Source organism: Diceros bicornis, chromosome 27 (assembly GCF_020826845.1).
Source record: "Diceros bicornis minor isolate mBicDic1 chromosome 27, mDicBic1.mat.cur, whole genome shotgun sequence".
NCBI classification, from domain to species: domain Eukaryota; kingdom Metazoa; phylum Chordata; class Mammalia; order Perissodactyla; family Rhinocerotidae; genus Diceros; species Diceros bicornis.
Window position 1 is genome coordinate 3,924,440 of NC_080766.1, and position 15,636 is coordinate 3,940,075.

Here is a 15,636-nt window from a genome sequence, read left to right on the forward strand (position 1 = left end):
TTTTTCTTAGTAAGTCTGGCTAAAGGTTTGTCAATTTAGTTTATCTTTCAAGAACCAGCTCTCAGCTCCATTGATTTTTTTTTTATTGTCTATTTAGACTCTATTTCATTTATTTCTGCTCTGATTTGTATTATTTCCTTCCTTCTACTGATTTCGGGCTTCTTTTGTTCTTCTTTTCTCTAGTTCCTTTAGGTGTAATGTTAGATTGTTTATTTGAGATTTTTATTGTTTCTTGAGGTAGGCCTGTGTTGCTATAAACTTCCCTCTTAGAGCCACTTTTGCTGTGTCTCAAAGATTTTGGTATGTTGTGTTCATTTTCATTTGTCCCCAGGTATTTTTGGATTCCTTCTTTGATATCTTTGTTGACCTAATCGTTGTTCAGTAGCATTTTGTTTAATTTCCACATATTTGTAACTTTTGCAGTTTTATTTTGTAATTTATTTCTGGTTTCATTCTGTTGTGTTCAGAAAAGATGCTTGATATTATTTCAATATTCTTAAATTTATTGAGACTTGTTTTGTGGCCTAATATGTGATTTATCCTGGAGAATGTTCCATGTGCATTCAAAAAGACTGTGTATGCTGAAGTTTTTGGATGGAATGTTCTGTATATATATATTAAGTCCATCTGGTCTAATGTGTCAGTTAAGGCCAATGTTTCTTTATCAATTTTCTGTCTGGATAATCTCTCCATTGACGTAAGTGGAGTGTTAAATTCCCCTACTTATTGTGTTACTGTCTATTTCTCCTTTTATGTCTGATAATATTTGCTTTATGTATGTAGGTTGCTCCTATGTTGGGTACATAGATGTTTACAAGTATTATGTTCTTGTGTTGGATTGTTTCCTTTATCATTATGTAATGCAGTTCTTTGTCTTGTTACAGTTTTTGTTTTAAAGTTTATTTTGTCTGATGTAAGTATTGCTGCTTTTCATTTCCCATTTACGTGGAATATCTTTTTCCATCCACTTACTTTCAGTTTGTGAGTGCCTGAAGTGTGTCCCTTGTAAGCAGCATATATGTAGGTCTTGTTTTCTTCTTTATCTATTCAGCCACTCCATATCTTTTGATTGATGCATTTAGTCCATTTACATGTAAAGTAACTATTGATAAGTATGTACTTTTGCCATTTTGTTACTTTTTTTCTGGATGTTTTTGTAGTTCCTCTCTGTTCCTTTCTTCTTCTCTAGCTCTCTTCCCTTGTAATTTGATGGCTTTCTTTAGTGTTACGTTGCGGTTCCTTTCTCTTTAATTTTTTGTGTATTTATTGTAGGTTTTTGGTTTGTGGTTACAATGAGGTTTATATATAACAACCCACATAAATAACAATCTATGTTAAGTTGATGTTCTCTTAGGTTCGACCTCTTACTAAAAGGCCTACACTTTTACCCTCTCCCACATTTTATGTTTTTGATGTCATATTTTACTTCTTTATTTTTGTGTATCCCTTAAACTCTTATCATAGATATAGATGATTTTAATAATTTTGTCTTTTGACCTTCATGCTAGCTTTATAGGTGGTTGATTCACTACTTTTACTGTGTATTTGCCTTTACAGTGATATTTTTTCTTCGACAATTTTCTTATTCCTATTTTTGGTCTTTTTTTTTCTAGTTAAGTAAGTCCCAATAACATTTCTTGTAAGGCCAGTTTAGTGGTGATGAACTCCTTTAGTTTTGCTTGTCTGGAAACCTCTATCTCTCCTTCCATTCTGAATGATAATACTTGTAGAGTATTCTTGTTTTTTTTTTTTTTTTTTTGAGGAAGTTTGGCCCTAAGCTAACATCTGTTGCCAAACTTCCTCTTTTTCTTTTTTCTCCCCAAAGCCCCAGTACATAGTTGTATATCCTTCTAGTTCTTCTATGTGGGACGCCAGCTCAGCATGGCTTGATGAGCGGTGAGTAGGTCTACACCTAGGATCTGAACTGGTGAACCTAGGCCTCCAAAACAGAATGCACGAACTTAACTGCTATGCCACCAGGCCGGCCCCTAGAGTGTTCTTGGTTGTACGTTTTTTCCTTTCAGCACATTGAATATATCATGCCACTCCCTTCTAGCCTGTAAGGGTTCTGCTTAGAAGTCAGCTGGTAGCCTTATGGGGTTTCCTTTGTATGTAACTTGTTGCCTTCCTCTTACAGCTTTTAGGATTCTCTCTTTATCTTTAATTCTTGACATTTTAATTATAGTATGTCTTGGTATGGGCCTCTTTGGATTCATCTTGTTTAGTATTCTCTCTGCTTTCTGTACATGGATGTCTCTTTCCTTTGCCAGGTTAGGAAAGTTTTCAGCTACTGTTTCTTAAAATAGATTCTCTGCCCCATGTCTTTCTTCTCCTTCTGGGACACCTATAATGTTAATGTTAGTTTGCCTGATGTTGTCCCAGAAGTCCCTTAAACTTTCCTCAGTCTTTTTAATTCTTTTTTTTTTTTTCAGCTTGGGTGATTTCCTCTACTCTTTCATCCAGATCATTATTCATTTTTTTGTGTCATCTACTCTGCTATTGATTCTCTCTAGTGAATTTTTCTTTTCATTATTATATTCTTCAGCTCTTATTGGTTCTTTTTTATATTTTCTAATTCTTTGTTGAAGTTCTCACTGTGTTCTTCTCCCCAGTTAAGTGAGCATACTTATGACCATTAGTTTGTACTCTTTATTAGGTAGATTGTTTATCTCTGTTTTGTTTAGTTCTTTTTCTGAGGATTTGTCCTGTTCTTTTATTTGGAACATATTCCTTCGTATCCTCACTTTGCCTACATCTCTGTGCTTAGAAATTTCTATGTATTAGGTAGAACAGTTATGTCTCCCAATCTTGGAAATGTGGCCTTATGTAGACAATGTCTTATGGGACCCAGCAGCATGCTCCCTTCTTGTCACCCATGCCAAATGCTCCAGGGGTGTCCTCTGTGTGGGCTGCAAGTGCCCTTATGTTGTGATAAGGTTGCTATTTCTAAAGGCACACAGTTAGGCTGAGTTGGCCCCTGGGCCTGCTGGTTATGAGGTCTGGCCATACATGACTGCTATGGGCATCTTATTGGGTGGGATAAGCCCCCAGCATGGCTGTTTGTATGGTCTGGAAGTGCACAACTACTGTGGTTTTTCTGGTGAGCAAGTCAAGCCCCTTCTGTGGCTGATTTCTAGGCCTGGGGCTGCACAACAGCTGCAGGCTCCCGGTGTCACTGGTTGCATGTCTCTGCTGCACTTGGCTGCTTTGGATACATTAATGGGGTGGGGCAGGCTTCCGGTGAGCCTGGCTGCATGGCATGCAGCTATTGCCAGCTCGTTCTTGTGCAAGGCAGGCCTGTGGCACAAACTGGCTACATGGCCCTGTGGTGCACAGCTGCCTCAAGAGTGCTGATGGGTGGGACAGGCCAGAGGTGAGGCACCTTGAAATTGTTTTAGGCATTGGTAGGCAGGGCAGATCCCTTGTGTGGCTGTTTGTGAGGTCTAGCAGTGGAAGTCGGCTGCAGGCTCACTGGTGGGCGGTGCTGGTCCCTGGGGCAGGCTGCCTGCTGCCTGGCTGTGCTTGATTGCCTTGGCTGCTCTAGTGCACAGGGCAGACTGAGAACAGGCTAGAGGAAGGATTCCAATGGCACCTGCCATTGTCTATGTCAACACGAGTGAACTAGGTCATGGTAATGGCTGCCGCCAGTGTCTCACTCCCTGGGGAGTGGGCCCAGCCACCTCCTGCCTCTCTAGAATGCTCCCTGAGCTTAGTAAATGAGTCTCTTTTATCAATCGACTATGCACTTTTCTATGGTATTTTTGTGCTGGTTTTCAGGTTGAGTGAGTCTGTGTGTAGGCCTTTTAAGAGCAGGTTTTCCTTTCCCTGAAGTTCTGTAGTCTTCCTGGGCTTATTCCCCATTGGTTTTCAAAGCCAGGTATTTGGGGTCTTGTCTCTCTTGTGCTGGGTCTAAGGGCTGGGGTGCCTAATATGGAGCTCAAATCCCCCACTCCTCCAGGAAAAGCTCCGTACCTTTGAGATGGCTCCTGACCATGAAGATCCCCGGCTAAGGCGTGATTTTTTTCTTAGCAGGGCTGTATCTCTGCCTCTTCTGCCCCTTTCTGGCTGCCCTTTGTTTTGGAGGGATTTTTAAATTCAGTTTCCAGATCTCTCTAAGAAAATTGTTCCACAGGTAGCTGTAGGTTTGTTGTGTCCGTGGGAGGTCGCGAGTTCAGAATGCTTATACGCAGCCATCTTCCAAACTTTCTCAAGGTTCCTGTGTTCTTAAGGAATTTCTCTCTACTTGCTCTTCACATTACTGAGAGAGGGGTGTTGTATCTACTGTGTTTGTGGTTTTGTCTGTTTCTCCTTGCTTCTCTATCATTGTTTCCATGCTCTTGTTTTACACATAGAGACATTTAGGATTATTACGTCCTCCTGATGACCAATTCCTCTTTCATTACGTATTGACCTTCTTTATCCTTGTTCGTATTCTTTGTTTTGAACACTTATCTGTAGTTATTAGTATAGGCACTCCAGCTTTCTTTTGATTAGTGTTTACATGATATGTCTTTTACTTTTAATTTATTTGTATTTTTATACTTAAAGTGAGTTGCTTGTAGTAAGAATTTAGGTAGGTCTTGCTTTTTTATCCAATCTCTGACTCTTAGTTGAGGTAGTTAGACCACTTTCATTTAATGTGAATATTGATATGGATGGATTAAATCTACCATCTTGCTATTTGTGTTCTATTTGTCCCATTTGTTCTTTGTTGTTTCCTCTGTTTCTGTTTTCTTTTTGATAAATTTATAATTTTTATGATAACATTTTCTCTCCTTTGTTGGCTTATTTGTGTTAACACTTGTTGTGTTATTTTACTGATTGCTTCAGGGTTTATAGCGTACATCTTTCATTTATCACAGTCTACATTTAAGCAATATACCATTACTGCATTTATAGTATAAACTTGGCTGTTTACTGTTGAGAAATCTGCTGCTGTCTTTACATTCCTCTGAATGTAATGTCTCTTTATTCTGGCTACTTTTAAGATTTTCCCTTTGTCACTGGTTTCAAGCAATCTGATTATGATGTGCTTTGGTGAAGTTTTCTTCATGTTTGGCATACTTGAGTTCATTGAGCTTCTTGGATCTCTGATTTATAGTATATGTATATAAAATTTGGAAAATTTTCTTCAAATAATTTTTCTGCTCCTCTTCTGTCTTATCTCTTTTCTGGAACTCCAATTACATGTACATTAGGCCATTTGCAGTTATCCCAGAGTTCATGGGTGCTGTACTTTTTCTTTTTTTCAATTTTTTTCCCAGTGCTTCATTTTGTAAAGTTCCTGTTGTTATTTCTTCGAGTTCACTAATCTTTTTTCTTCCAGGTCTTATCTACCATGAATCCCATATAGTGTATTTTTCATCTCAGACATCATCATTTTCATCTCCCATAAATCTTTTTTCTACCTTCTAGACATGTGAAATATTGTCATAATAACTGTGTGAATATCCTTGTCTACTAATTCTATTTCATTTCTGGATACTTTTGACATTGATTCCTCTCTTCATTGTGTTTTCCTGCTTCTTTGCCTGCCTTGTGGTTTTTGATTGGATGGCAGATATAAAATTTACCTTGTTGGGTTTTGGGTATTTTTGTATTCTTAAAAATATTCTTGAACTTCATCCTGAGACTCAGTCACATCACTTGGAACAAGTTTGATCTTCTTAGGTGATACGTTCAAGTTTTGTTAGGTGGGACCAGACAAGTGTTTGATCTAGTTCTAAATTTCCCCCATTACGTAGGAAAACCTGATGTCCCTTGAATTATGAAATCTCCCACTTTTTCTCCTGAGAATAGAAATGATTTCTTCCCTTTGTTTCCTGGATGTTGTTGTCTTCAGTTCTTTTAGATTAGGGTCTTTGGCCTCGGGCAGGATACTCACACGCATGTGCTGATCAGTACCCAGCTGCGTCCTCAAAGGGGACACTGAAGATTCCAAGAATCCCCACCCTGTAAAGCTCTCTCATCTCTGGCACTCTTTCCTGTGTACTCTATTTGTCACCTTCACTTCCACAGACCTCCGATTCTTTCTCCGCAACTCAGGGAGACAGCAGACTCTGCCAGTTCCCATTCCCTGTACCACTGTGTTGTAACTTTCTTCAGGCAGTAAAAAGGAGAAACAAATCTTCTTTCTGTCTGCTAGAGATCAATGTCCTTTATTGCCTTCTGTCAAAGGTCTTGAGAGTCATTTATTCGTGTATTTTATCCAATTTTCATACTGTTTACTTTGGGAGGGTAAATCCTTTCTCTATTATTCCATCTTGACCAGAAGCAGAAGTGCTTCTCTTTGCGTGTCTTTTAAACTTACTTCAATCAGGCTTTTGTCCCTACCACTTCAGTAAAGTGTACCAAAGTCACCATTGGTCTTCATATTGATAAGTCTAATGGTCAGATTTTCCAGACTTGATTTCTGTCTTGAATATTTGGAAGACATTTCAAACTTAAGTTGTTCAGAATTGATCCCTAATTTTTTTCCCTTCCACTCCTACTTTACCCCTAGTTTTCCATTGTATTTTTTTATGTGTGTGTGAGGAAGATCAGCCCTGAGCTAACATCTGCCAATCCTCCTCTTTTTGCCGAGGAAGACTGGCCCTGGGCTAACATCCATGCCCATCTTCCTCCACTTTATATGGGACGCCACCACAGCATGGCTTGACTAGTGGTGCATCGGTGCGCACCCAGGATCCGAACTGGTGAACCCCAGGCCGCCGCAGTGGAGCGTGTGCACTTAACCACTTGCACCACCAGGCCGGCCCCTCCATTGTATTTTTATGGATCTTACATTTAGTTCTTTGATCTATTTTGAGTTAATTTCATATATGGTGGAAGGGAAGGGTCCAACTTTATTCTTTTGCATTTCACACTTTTTTTAATCCATAGAATTTTTTTTTACCTTCCACTGGACTATGTACATTTTACTGTCTTCCATCACTAGAAATTTAACTCTAAGAAGAAGGAAGTTTTTGCTTTGTTTTGTGTGTTTACTGCTATAGTCCTCGCATGCAAAATAGTTTTGGTCACAGGGTAGGCAATGGTTAAATACATTATGTTAATACCAAGCACTTTGTGAAATAGGCAGCTATGGATCATAAAGTTAATGTATAACTCATGCTGTTAAAACTTTTTTTATCAAACTGGCCCCAATCAGGAGAGGAAAACCACAAAATAATTTGAATGGAGAATGTTTAATATAAAGAACTATTAACTATAACAGGGGATTGGATTAAACATATATTGCATAGTAAGAAGTAAAGAGAACTCTAAATAATAGATGAATATCGGATGTAAAAAGCAGTCTCTACCCCTAGCGCTGAGATAATGCACCCAAGAAAGAGACTACCAGGGATGAGATCTAGACCTTGCTGGAGAGGGTAGTGCTTTAGTTCGTTGAGCAGTAGAGAAGTCTCCATAGTACCCCACTGGCAGAACTTGCCAGAAGTTTGCTGAGGAAAGCTGTTCACAAGAGGTGCTTCACCAGGGCACTCTGCTACTAAACAATCTGAGGGAGAGGCAGGGAGGAGCTTCTGGCTGCTGAGTGCTGCTCGTCACCATGCACTGCAGGACTTGAGCACTGAAGAGGCTATGGGAGCTGTAGGACCCCGGTGTTGAAGAAGCTCTGCATGCTACAGGATTCTGCTAATTGAGCACACTGGAGACAGGAAGCAAACATCTCTTTTCCTCCTTCAATGTCTTTCTAGATTCAGCGCTAGTTAGTAAAGGGAAAAAAATATTTAAAGTGCCCATATCCATTTTTTTTTCTTTTTCTTTTTCTTTTTTTTTAATTTTTTGTTTATTGCAGTAACATTGGTTTATAACATTGTAAAAATTTCAGGTGTACATCGTTATACTTCTATTTCTGCATAGATTACATCATGTTCACCACCAAAATACTAATTACAACCCATCACCACACACATGTACCGAATTATCCCTTTCACCCATTTTCACAGAAAATTCTAACAGGCTGAATTTGGAATTGAGAGGCAATAAATTGTTAAGTGTTATAATTTTTGTGCAAATTGTATATATTTCCAGTTAGTATCTGAAATATTTTTATTTGTGGACTAACACCTGTATTGTTTGGTCCAGATTACAAGGCAGGAGATTTTGTGATTTTGCTTTTACAGGTTATGTTGTTCAAGAGTCAGCTGAGGTAACCATCTAATAGTGGAGGGAAATCTGGGGGAGGAAACGGCTGAGTACTGTCTTTGGGTGTGCAGTTATATTGATCCAGAGAGTGAATTTGTTCAGTCAGGGACCTAAAAGAGATTGGTGAGTTTCTACTTAAAAATTTGACTCTTCAAATATCTCACTTTGACCTATTTTTCCTAATTGACCAAAGGATCTTACAGATAATTAAGTTTTTACCTAAGTTTCTAAATTTTCAGGTTTTGTTCTTCAATGTATGTATGTTAATTCTTGAGATTTTTTCCTCCAGCTTTGCACTTTATATATAAAGGAACACACATTACACGTGCTTTTTTTTAAATTAATAGACTATATTTTAGAGCAGCTTTGGGTTCACAGCAAAACTGAGTGGAAAGTACAGAGTTCCCACCTACTTCCTCCCCAGATACACACACAGCCTCCCCCACCATCAACATCCTGCACCAGTGTGACATGTCTGTTACAATCTGATGAACCAACATTGACGCACTATTATCAACCAAAGTCCACAGTTTACATTAGGGTTCACTCTTTACATTGTACATTCTTTGGCTTTTGACAAATGTATAATGACATGTATCCACACTATAGTATCACACAGAGTAGTTTCACTGCCCTAAAAATCTCTTGTGCTTCACTTATTCATCCCTCTCTACTCCCCGACTCCCCAACCCCTGGCAACCACTGGTCTGTTTACTGTCGTCATTGTTTTGCCTCTTGCAGAATGTCATGTAGTTGGAATCATGCAGCTTTGTGATTGGCTCCTTCCACTTAGTCATATGCATGTAAGATTCCTCTATGTCTTTTCCTGGCTTGATAGCTCATTCCTTTTTAGCTCTGAGTAATATATCCATTGTATGGATGTACCAGAGTTTATTTATCCATTCACCTAAGGACATATTGATTGCTTTAAAGTATTGGCAATTATGAGTAAAGCTGCTATGAACATTCCTGTGCAGGTTTTTGTGTGGGCATAAATTTTCAACTAATTTAGGTAAATACTAAGGAGCACAGTTGCTGGATTATACGTTGAGTGCATTTAGTTTTGTTAAAAAAACCGGCAAACTGTCTTCCAAAGTGGCTATATTTATTTTGCCTTCCCACCAGCAATGAATGAGAGTTCCTATTATTCAACATCCTTGTTAGCATTTAGTGTTGTCAGTTTTTTGGATTTTAGTCATTCTAACAGGTATATGTGGCCAGCCTGGTGGTCTAGTGGTTAAGATTCGGCGCTCTCACCACCAGGGCCCAGGTTTGTTTCCCAGTCAGGAAACTACACCACCCATCTGTTGGTCGTCATACTGTAGTGGCTGTGTGTTGCTGTGATGCTTAAAGCTGTGCCACTGGGATTTCAAATACCAGCAGGGTCACCCATGGTGGACAGATTTCAGCATAGCTTCCAGACACAGACAGACTGGGAAGAAGGACCTGACACCCACTTCCTAAAAAATTGGCCATGAAAACTCTATGAGTAGCAGCAGAGCATTGTCAGATATAGCACTGGAAGGGGAGAGGATGGTGCAGAAAGGCTGGGCAGGGTTCTACTCTGCAGTACACAGGGTCGCTAGGAGTCAAAATCCACTGCATGGCACTAATAACAACAAAAAACAGACTTATAGTGGGTATATGTGTTTTTAATTGAGCAATTATTTTGTTTCTTTATTAGCTTATTAATTTACTACTTTTTATAGTTATAGACACAGATAAATAAGATTAAAAAGTATTTAAAAAACTTTTCCGGAGAAAAATGAAAATCTTCTATTGTTTTCAAGTTTATCTGGGCAACTATTGCACAATGTTTTCATATTTAGCACTTATTTATTAGTTCCAGAGCAATACCTTCAACAAGAATGTCAAGACAGTTTGATTTTTATATGATATCAAATAAAATTTGTTTTTCCAATACTTTTTACTCTGCCTTGAGATTTTCCTTGTGGTTTGTGAAATTCAGGGAATTTTTGACGGCTTTCACTTTGTTATTCTTTGGCGATCTGGGTCTTCAGATGGTCTCTCACACCAAAGGGAAGAATGAGGGATCAGGAGCCTCAGTCAGCCTTTGGACAGCTGATGTCAGTTTCAAAGACATGCTCACTTCTTCCTAACTCAGATATAAGTTAGAGTCTCTTTTGCTTGAGTTACCATCTAAAAAGAGATGCATTATATGCATGCAATAATGCAATTATTATAGTACCTTTGGATACATCTGGTCTTATTTTATAACATCATAATTTTCTTAATATTCAGGACTGAATTGAAGAATGAAATGAAGACATATTTTATAACATCATAATTTTCTTAATATTCGGGACCGAATTGAAGATTATTGAATATCAATAATATTAGGCATCCAAACAATTCCTAGGGAGTGACCCACAGCTTCATGGAATTTTGCACCTTCTTAGTCTGAAGGTTAGAATCCTTCCATTTAGAAAAGATTTTCTATTGTGATATCAGTATGACAGTTTCATGTACTGAAAAAGATATACATTTTGTGGTCAAATACATCCAGGTTCAATTCCAGGTTGGGTCCTAACTAGTTAAGTGACTTTGGATGAGTTAGTTAAATTCTATGATCCCTATTTTCCTTATATGAAATATAGGTTTTTAATACACAATTGCTGTATAACTGAAAGCAATGGACTCAATGTAAATACCGCCCTTTGGTTTACTTAATAATGTTAAGCATTCAACAAATATAGCTACTTTTTTTTAAAGAATGTATAAAGCTGAAATGATGAATATTAGATTGCTTGGGTTTAGTGGATGATGATTGAATAGATGCATTGATAAAATTGTTCCCTTTTTAGTGTGCCTATTACTTGACAGACATTAGTCATCTAAAATCATCAGGAAAGATAATGCCAATTCCTAAAAAGATGAAACTAAATTAACTGAATCATCAAATATAAAAATAATTAAAATATAAAAGCAACTAGAAATAAATGCATCAGCTAAATCATTTACTAGGTCACAATAATCATAGCACAATAGAATTCTAGTGTAGAAAGGAATAAAGAATAAAATAAAATTCAAACAATTAAAAATAGAAATATAATCCTTAAGACACCAAAAAAAAAAAACACACTAAAATATTAACATATTGTTAACTAGCAACTAGTAATTTTTAAATAAGCATAAGAAAATGCAATTCTAATATGCTGGACTTGAGTTTGAGGTTGTAAAGTGGGGATGGCAGTATAGTAAAATGATTAAAAGCCTGGATTTGATGTCAGAAAGATCTGAGGTTGTATCTGGGTATTTTTGCTTTTGAACAGCGCACCCTTAATTAAATTATTCATACACTTTTTGACTCGGTTATGCCTGTTTCCTCCTACATAAAATGGAAATAATAACACCTATTGCACAGGTACATTATAAAAAATAAAATATATCTAGAGATCTTAGTATAGTATCTAACATATTATAATCATGCAGAATCATTTAATGGTAGTATTATTGTCTTTATTTCCTGTTTCATATACTAAACTAATGTAGTCTACCCTACACTAGTCTGGCAGTGGTTAGTACCATTTCTCAGTGTCATATGCTACTAAAACAACTGAAAATACTAAAATTGGTGGGTATAAAAATTTCAGGAAATTGGATTTCTAAACAAGTTTCATGAAAGGCAAAACCCTAGTCTGGAACATACAGGAACAACGCCCTTAGGCTAATTTGATTCTCTAGCATTTATTCCCAAGAGTAAATAGGGCAGGCAAGTCATGACAAAGATAACATGCCTAACAGCCGTAGGCCAAGCCCCAGTCAATCACATTCAGTAACCACTCATTCCCTTTGGTTGGATGGTAAGTAGAAGACAACAGGCACGTTGGGTGGTAATGAGAGATGAGCTTGGAAAAATACAGGAGCCAGTTGAGAGAAGGCCTTGGTCTTGATAAAGGTGCATAGAAAGATTCCATTTCCTAACCAGATGTATGTTGCATATGGAAATAGTTATGTCTCTCTAAGAGAGGTTCATGTTCAACACTCCATCGTTTAACATTAGGAAAGAAATTGTTTTCAATATGAATTTAGAGGTGCAAATCGATTTCAGTGTTTTGGCAGTCAATACAGAATATACCAACATTTTAGACATTCTTAATAAAGACTCTAAAGTATTGACCTTTCTTTGGTTCTACATTTATTTGAATCCTCACACAGGAAAAAATAAAGGACTGAGTAGTGGTATCAACAAACTTTTTAGCATTTTGTTACGTGAGAAATTCCAAACCATACCACCTTTCAGGCCATATTACTACCTTATTGGAATTTTTAATTCTATACCAGAAAATGGATTTGCAAATGGAAAATGAGGAATATAACAACAAACGTAGGGTTTAACATCCAATAAGTGATGTTTACATAACAGGAATATTGAAGAATTAAACCTCCCCAGATCATACCTGCAATAGCAGAAATCAAGCTTTTTTCACCTTACGTCTATAGAACTCTAAGGAGATAATACGTAGTTATATTTGAACAGTTGTCAGATGGCCATTAATTTCTCAGAATTTAGAAGACTTGAATAAGTAATATTTGTATGATAATAATTTTAATTTCCAAGTAAATGCTTAGTGAGCCGTTATTTTCAAAGGATGATGACTTCAGCAGTCAGTGAAGAGGTACGTGGGATAGAAGGGCTGGGAAACAGCACATCTGGCAGTTCATATTTCCTGGAGACTTTAAACTTGTCCTTAGTCTTCATCTGTCAGATTCAGATTTATTGCAAGTAGGATTCTAGCAAAAAGCAGGTGCTGTTTATTGTATTCTTATGTAATATTTTATGTCTTTAGGGAGGAAAATAATAAAATACAGCATCTTGTTGAAATGCATACGGGACACGCTGCTGAGAGCCTTCAAGTTCCTTGTACCTGGTGTTCACAGAGCACCTCAGAGAGGTTCAAGGAACATGCTTAATCTTTGCTTTTGTTTTATTTTTTCCCTTCTTTATTGGCATATAATTGGCAAACAAAATTGTATAAGTTTAAAGTGTACAACATGATGATTAGATATACTTGCTTTTATTTTTAAAAAGTGCCTTGGCAGCCAATTTAGTTTTGGCCAACTTTAGGCTAATCTAAATTATTTTCTTATCTCTGTAACTCTGAGATTTTGAAGACTACATTTTAAATAGATCTTTAGTTTAAATGATTAACTACTCAGTACAGTTATTACATTGCGCTGCTATTATCTCGTAAACTCTTTGAGGGCATAAATCTGGACCCTTAGCGCCATTTATGACACATACTATACATTTACAAATTAGTTCAATAGCTTTATTGACTTGCTCAATGAAATTGACAAGTTCTGTGCTAATTATTACTATAGAATCTATATTCAGAATATGTTAAAGTACATAATATATAACATGGATATATACCCAGAGATGTAATTGTGACATATTTTCCTGCACTTTAACTGTTTTCTGTTGAAAGCAATATTATAGAATTTTTTTAAATCCCTATAAATTTATCAGCAAATTTCTTTTTTATTTGTGATTTGTAATTGTGACTCAGGCAAAGGCTGTAAAGAGTTCTGTTACAGGATTTCTTTTACATTTTACAGAAAAATGGAAAATAACTTGCCTGTTATTTCTTTTATTGCAAATGTGGTACAATCAACCTATGATATATGATTATCTTTTATTGCTAAGTGTTCCAATCCTCCTTCGTTTCCCAAAGAGTAGAACTCTTTCCAGAATTTTGTTCTTTTCTCATCCAAGTTATAAGTGATCACTTGTTTTATGGAATGATATCTTGTTTAGATTCTGAATTAGTATAACTGAAAAGTTTTTTCACCGCCATTAGTAAATACAGAGGTATTCTTAAAAGAAATCAGCAAGTACATTCTTTTCAATACTACTTTATATTAATTTTCCTTTATTCCTTCTACAATTAATCTTATTGCATCCATCATACTTTCTATGCAGTCTATATTTATAGCAAAATATTAAAGGAAATCTCAAATTCAGTATAGCTGGCTGATCAGTTAAGTTTGTTAACATTAAAAAAATCCTGGCTAACAAACCAGAAAGTTGAACTTTTTCCATGCTATTTACATGACAGCAAATAAATATTTGGGAGGGAGATTAAATTTGATTGTCTTGGGTCTCTGTCAGCTCTAAAATTTCCATGGTTCTCTGATTTTTGTCATTTCTCTTCAATTCGCTAAATATAAAATTTTAGAAAAAAAAATCCTATAAGCTATTTGGTTATGGGAAAAGAATTTTAGCCATTAAAGGACTGTTATGTTATGTGCTAATAAAAAAGACAAGAGACAAACAGCAATCTTTTATTGTCTTCTCATAAATTACTGTAGTAAAAAATAATGAGAACAAATTAACACAAGAAAATACTGAAGCACTGCCCCCCTTGCTGTCTCTAACAAATAGTGCTCAAAAGACTATTATAATACACAAGAGTAAAGGAGTAATAGTTTCTGATTTTGCTTTGCTTTTCTCTTTTTCCCTTCTTATACATAAGACCTTCATCCTAGTACACTTGAGGTACCCATCTGCCAGAACAGGAACAGGGACTTGATAAAATAAACAGAGAAAAATAACTAGTAAAATAGGATTTTCATGTTCAAATTTGGATTATAAGATTGGAAAAGAGACTTTCAAGCTTGAGTATTATCTAAGGAAATTTCTCCTGCAATGTTTGTGTCTCCCTGTGTGAGCTCTAAGAGACTTCAGGTATCTGACTGAAGGAGGATTTGTCGCCAGGGCACTAGGCTGCTCCGTGGGGTTGTGAAAGGAAAGGTGGGGGAGGCTGGACAACCATTTCCCACCCAAGATAGAAGAGCGTGCCAGACAAGCGACGGCGACGCCAAAGACGCAGACAGGGCCTGTGCCCAACTCGAGTGGAAGAATTCCGAATGGACGTGGTCTCCAAGCCGGCCCCCCTATCAACTGGGATGTGAGGTTACCAACTTAATGGTGCACTGTGGATGGCAGACGGAGACCTTTGGAGTTTAGCAATCCCCTGCCTCCTTTCGTTCTTCGGTCAGACAAGATGTAGCAGACATTTGGCTAAGACGTTTCCAAGTGGGGGGGGGTGAGGGTGGGGTGAGGTGGCTCTGTGCCTGGGCCGCAGGGCCAACCGTGTGAGCTGGGACGGAGTCATAGCCGGATCCCAGAGGTCTAGAGCTAGCAACAGCTGGGTTCAGAGGAAGGCCACTCGGCTTTGATCGGCAAAGAACACAACCCGATCAGAGATAGAGCAGCTGCAGATTCAGGCGCGAGGAGCAGCTCAGATGTGCCAGGCCAGCAGGAGGAGGCTGGGAGGAGGAGGCCCCGTCTCTGCCACCGCAGCGAACGTTAACAAACCTCCTTTACTCTCTGCTTCCACCTCTCTTTCAGGGGACACAAGCAGGGCGTGAGGGAGGCTATGTAAGAGACTGAGCAACCGAACACTGATTTTCCGTAACACACTGAACAGTGCCTGTCAGAAAATTGTCAGTTACACG